The sequence below is a fragment of the Cervus canadensis genome, chromosome 15, assembly GCF_019320065.1.
Source record: "Cervus canadensis isolate Bull #8, Minnesota chromosome 15, ASM1932006v1, whole genome shotgun sequence".
NCBI classification, from domain to species: domain Eukaryota; kingdom Metazoa; phylum Chordata; class Mammalia; order Artiodactyla; family Cervidae; genus Cervus; species Cervus canadensis.
In genome coordinates, this window is record NC_057400.1 from 43,469,168 (window position 1) to 43,475,639 (window position 6,472).

Sequence of the window (6,472 nt, forward strand, 5' to 3'; positions counted from 1 at the left end):
GAAAACTGACCTTTTCCAGTCCTGTGGCCACTGCTGAGTTTTGCAAATTTGCTGGCATATTGAGTGCAGCACTTTCACAGCATCTTTCAGGATTTGAAATAACTCAACTGGAATTCCATCACCTCCACTAGCTTTGTTCGTAGTGATGCTTCCTAAGGCCCACTTGACTTCACATTCCAGGATGTCTGGCTCTAGGTGAGCGATCACACCATTGTGATTATCTGGGTCTTGAAGATCTTTTTTGTACAATTCTTCTGTGTATTCTTGCCACCTCTTCTTAATATCTTCTGCTTCTGTTAGGTCCATACCATTTCTGTCCTTTATTGAGCCCATTTTTGCATGAAATGTTCCCTTGATATGTCTAATTTTCTTCAAGCGCACCGGCTGCGACGGACTGCGGAGAAGCGTGGCCATGAGGAGCTACTCCTCTCCCAAGGTCAGGGGTAGCAACTGAGAGCGCCAGGCTGTGACAGCGCAGAAGCAGCGGCCGAGAGGAGTTTCCCCATGCCCGAGGTCAGGGGCGGCGACCAAGAATAACCACCCCACCCGGAGTTCAGGGGCCCCACCCCAGAGAAGCTACCCCACCTCCAAAGAGCAGCTGCTGCGCAAGCGCAGGAGGGCCGAGAGGAGCTGCTCCACGTTCAAGGTCAGGAGGGGCGGCTGTGAGAAGATACCCCTCGTCCAAGGTAAGGAGCAGCAGCTGCGCTTTGCTGGAGCAGCCGTGAAGAGACACCCCACATCCAAGGTAATAAAAACCCAAGTAAGACGGTAGGTGTTGCGAGAGGGCATCAGAGGGCAGACACACTAAAACCATAATCACAGAAAACTAGCCAATCTGATCACAGGACCACAGTCGTGTCTAACGCAATGAAACTAAGCCATGCCGCGTGGGGCCACCAAAGATGGACGGGTCATGGTGGAGCAGTCTGACAGAATGTGGTCCACTGGAGAAGGGAATGGCAAACCACTTCACTATTCTTGCCTTGAGAACCCCATGAACAGTTTGAGAAGGCAAAATGATAGGATACTCAAAGAGGAACTCCCCAGGTCAGTAGGTGCCCAATATGCTACTGGAGATCAGTGGAGAAATAACTCCAAGAAGAATGAAGGGATGGAGCCAAAGCAAAAACAACACCCAGTTGTGGATGGGACTCGTGATAGAAGCAAGGTCTGATGCTGTAAAGAGCAATATTGCATAGGAACCTGGAATGTTAGGTCCATGAATCAAGGCAAATTCGAAGTGGTCAAACAGGTGATGGCAAGAGTGAATGTCGACATTCTAGCAATCAGCAAACTAAAATGGACTGCAATGGGTGCATTTAACTCAGATGACCATTATATCTACTACTGTGGGCAGGAATCCCTTAGAAGAAATGGAGTAGCCATCATAGTCAACAAAAGAGTCCGAAATGCAGTACTTGTATGCAATCTCAAAAACGACAAAATGATCTCTGTTCGTTTCCAAGGCAAACCATTCAATATCACGGTAATCCAAGCCTATGCCCCAACCAATAATGCTGAAGAAGCTGAAGTTGAACGGTTCTATGAAGACCTACAAGACCTTTTAGAACTAACACCCCCCCAAAATGTCCTTTTCATTATAGGGGACTGGAATGCAAATGTAGGAAGTCAAGAAACACCTGGAGTAATAGGCAAATTTGGCCTTGGAGTATGGAATGAAGCAGGGCAAAGGCTAACAGAGTTTTGCCAAGAGAATGCACTGGTCATAGCAAACACCCTCTTCCAACAACACAAGAGAAGACTCTACACATGGACATCACCAGATGGTCAACACCGAAATCAGATCTATTATATTCTTTGCAGCCAAAGATGGAGAAGCTCTATACAGTCAGCAAAAACAAGACTGGTAGCTGACTGTGGCTCAGATCATGAACTCCTTATTGCCAAATTCAGACTTAAAATGAAGAAAGCAGGGATAACCACTAGACCATTCAGGTATGACCTAAATCAAATCCCTTATGACTCTACAGTGGAAGTGAGAAATAGATTTAAGGGACTAGATCTGATAGACAGATAACCTGATGAACTATGGATGGAGGTTCGTGACATTGTACAGGAGACAGGGATCAAGACCATCCCCATGGAAAAGAAATGCACAAAGGCAAAATGGTTGTTTGAGGAGGCCTTACAAATAGCTGTGAAACGAAGAGAACTGAAAAGCAAAGGAGAAAAGGAAAGATATACCCATTTGAATGCAGAGTTCCAAAGAATAGCAAGGAGAGATAAGAAAGCCTTCCTCAGCGATCAATGCAAAGAAATAGAGAAAAACAATAGAATGGGAAAGACTAGAGAGCTCTTCAAGAAAAAAGCTAGTGTGAAGGTGCTATTAAAACCGAACTAAAATAAAATAAAAATAAAAATAAGTAAAACTGAACTATGACAATGTGTGTGGCTCCAGAATTTCCTCTTTTAATGAGTACAACACACTGTTGCTGATATCTTGATATTAAACTCCGAAAACATATTTTAAACTTCACTGTAAACTCAGTACATTCTTTCAAAATATTCATATAACTTCTCACAGGTGCCCTTTTCTTATCTTTGGGACAGGACAAGAAACTTTAGATGTTGGAGAACACAGACACAATATCCATCAGCAGACAGTAAGGCAGAATTGTGTTCCTTCCTCCTTATAATGAAAGTTATGTTGTTTCTACATCTACACAACATAGGCATAAATCTTTAACAAATATTTTCCAAAAATCTGAAATCATACTTACTGAACAGCTGAAATAATCACAGCAAAGCTTTGCTGTTTTTTAAAAATTGTGAGATGTCCCCCCAGTTCCACTCCAGTATCCTTGCCTGGAGAATCCCATGGACAGAGGAGCCTGGCAGTCTACAGTCCACGGGGTCACAAAAAGTTAGACATGACTGAGAAACTCACACACACACATACCATTTCACACACACCATTTATAGTGATAAGGAACAACATTGTTCCTAATCAAAATTTACAAAATAAAGGTAGAATTCACACCAAAAGCACATGTTTTGTAGACCTGGGATATATGGAATTTATTTTTCCAAAAGGCAGTGACCTCACTGAAAATAGGAGTGAGCTAGACTTAATATGTTTATGTAAAAATAACAGATATATATTCAGGCTTTATCTATTCATGTTGAGATCTACTGAGAACCTGGAGATTATAGAAAAAAAAAAAAACACATATTGGGGTTACAAGAGAATCACAAGAGGTAGGGTTATTTGACCTGAAAAAGGAAAAAAATATGATTCTATATGGACCTCAACAACTACATGGAGGTCTTCATTATTGAGAGGACATACCTTTTTAAAGCTCTAAAGAAGATCACAGACAAATAAAAGAGGTTAGATTTGTTAATAGAATTGTTTAATGGGACCATGAAGAGATTGCAGAATTCTTGCTGTATTAGTCCACATCCTCCAAGGAGCAAACAACATGACAAAATTAGATGTTCAAGAGATTTATTGGGAAAAACACATATGAAAGATAAGGAGAAGCCCAAGCAGGAGTAGGTATGGTAAACTTGTAGGGCATGATACAGGTCTGAGGGCTGGAACAGGACAGAGGGAAGAAAGCAGAACTGACCAGGAAAAGCACAGTTCTGAGAAAGTTTGGGCCAGGCTAAGGAAGAGTCCCAGAAAAAGGACTGCCTTCTTAGGAATGCCTCGTTGCCTGGATAGCCTGGTGCTAGTACTCCCCCATGCTTAGTCACTGGCTGGGACAAGCCCAGGAAGAATGCGGCTTTAATCTGAACACCTAGGTAGATCAGAACATGTGACCACTGGGAAATGTCTACCAACTATGTCCCTAGCAGCAGCTTCTCCTGAAGGAAGATCTGAGCCAGTTCACCTGCACTGTCTCCACAGGGACTTAACAGATTACAGTCATGAGTAAAGTTATAATTATTTTAATTTTAAAATGCCAGAGATTGAGGAAGTGAAAGCAATAACCATTGGTTAACCCTTCCATCACATTCACTTTTGTTTTCCACATTTATTTGGCAACATGTTTAAACAAAAAGATACCAAATTTTAAACTGAATTATTCAATCTCAGTCTTATGTTTCATAAATTAAAAACATCTGATTCATTTTATGTTAAGTACACATTTCACAAGAGCTAGTAGATTGAATTAAAATAAATGTTAATTCTTTTCTGAAGATAGATCACAGCATATTGCCATTTATTCTTCTAGACTGATTTAAAGCAAACTGCTTTGTGTGCTACAGCAATTTTAAATGTATTTAAAGTGTTTTTTTTTTTTTTAATTAGAATTATGTGAAATAGTCTAACAGTTTAAGTTTAAAGGAGGCAATTAGCTGGTTACAACTGGAACTACCATCCCCTATTTAAAATAATGAGGTCTGACAGTTATGGAATCTGAATTATTCATTGATAACTAGCTTTTCCTCATCTGCAAACCATGGCTAACATTAATAACAGAGGTGTAAGTGTGATAACCAAAGAGTCTGACATTAAGAACACACATGAAAAGTGCTAAATTCTTATTTAATTAAAAAGGATCAAGATAGCAATATTTTTCCTGAGAGAAAATCATTAGGCAAAATGTGTTTCCTCATATGCTTTATCTTTCCCTTTTCTGATGTAGATTTTGCATAAGGAAATAATTGTTTTTGATTGCATACAACAAAATAATTTCCTACCTATGTACTGTCAGTAAAATATAAGGAAACTAAACATTTCTAATTGCTAAATATTTAAGATAATCATTTTAGAATTCTAGTTCTCTTGCAGTCGCTAGAATCAAGTAAATTATATATTCCAACTTCCTAATTGAAAGAGAAAAGTAGACGGTAATAAATTACATGCAAAAAGGCAAATAACTCAATTGATGATCATTTAATCGAAGTGAATACTGTGATTACCATGAACCAATTTACTTATTGGCAGTGTAGTACAAAACTCATGGAATAAATCAAGTTGTTGTTCCCCATAATTTTGCAACAAAGAAAGAAAACTTGCAGAGGTCACTAAGCATAAATCCTTATTGTCCTTTACAGTCAAAGTGCTTTAACTGGGGAAGGACTACCCTTGTATGAATGTGTGCATGCACAAAACTAAGGGCATGACTACAAACTGTTCCTTGTATACTGAAAGCAAGGTTTGCCAAAAAAATGTAAACAAGAAAAACTATAAAACCTATCCCCTGGTTTGTTACCCTGGTGGCCCTATGTACCTCTCAACATTGGGACAAAATGAGAAATTCAATTTCTAATTTCCCCATGCTCATACTTGGGTTGTCTATAGCCTACAATAATCAGGTTGACTATATGACCCACTAAACTCAGGATAGCACTGGTTTATGCCTGTTGTTTCACTGTAATTATTAAAAACTTATATATAGTGATCCTGTTTATCTCCAAATTATCCTGATTTGGCCATCCTAATAATAATAGTAATAATCATCCCATTTATTGAGGACTTACTATAAGACAGGCCGTGGGCTTGGGGCATATATTACTGTTATCTCCAATTCACATTTTAAGAAAACTGAACTTCTGAGAGGTCAAGTAACTTGCCCAAAATCACCCATTTAGGTTGAGTGTCATGATTCAGACTTTTGCCACCCTGAATAAAAGTTAATGCTCTTATTCATTACAGTAGATTCCTATAGCTCTTCAATTCATGAAAATTCATGCCATATTATAGAAAACTGTAAAATGACAGACACACATACATCTCATATTGGAAAAGACTGATGCTGGGAAAGACAGAAAGCAAATGAGAAGGGGATGGCATAGGATGAGATGGTTAGATAGCATCTAACATGAATTTGGACATGAATTTGAGCAAATTCCAGGAGACAGTGAAGGACAGGGAAGCCTGGCGTGCTGCAGTCTGTGGGGTTGCAAAGATTCAGACACAACTTATTGACTGAACATCAACAAAATACATCTCATATGTACCCTGACATCAGAAAGCCAAAGAGTTTTATAAAGCATGAGTGGCAAAATAATTTCAGGCTGAGAAATTTGCACAAAGAAAAATATACATCCATATAGATGAAGTAAGATAGCACAGCCAGCTAATAGTGCCAGAAAATTCCATATGTTTCAAGTTCTTTCCCTGGTATTCCTCAGCAGCACAACCTAGAGAAAGAGTAAGTGACTCTTGTTAAGACTGGAGTGTCCCAGGAGTCCAAGTAAAGGATATCCCAAAATGGGCTTTCAGATATGTCTCTGTTACTGGATTTATGGCTCAGTGCCTATGCATTTGTAACACAGTGGTCTTTTAGTAAGACTTTCAAAAGGAGGATTTGAAAAATGGCTTTTTTTATTAGTGCAGATATATATGCCATAACCTGATTTTTTTCCAGCACAGATGTCAGTGACAGTATACCTATCATGCTCTGTAGATTGTGTCATTGGTCAAGAAAGGAGAGAAACCCCAATATAATGATTAATAATCAATGTGTCTGGCCTTTAAGCCCACCCAGAGGAGAAA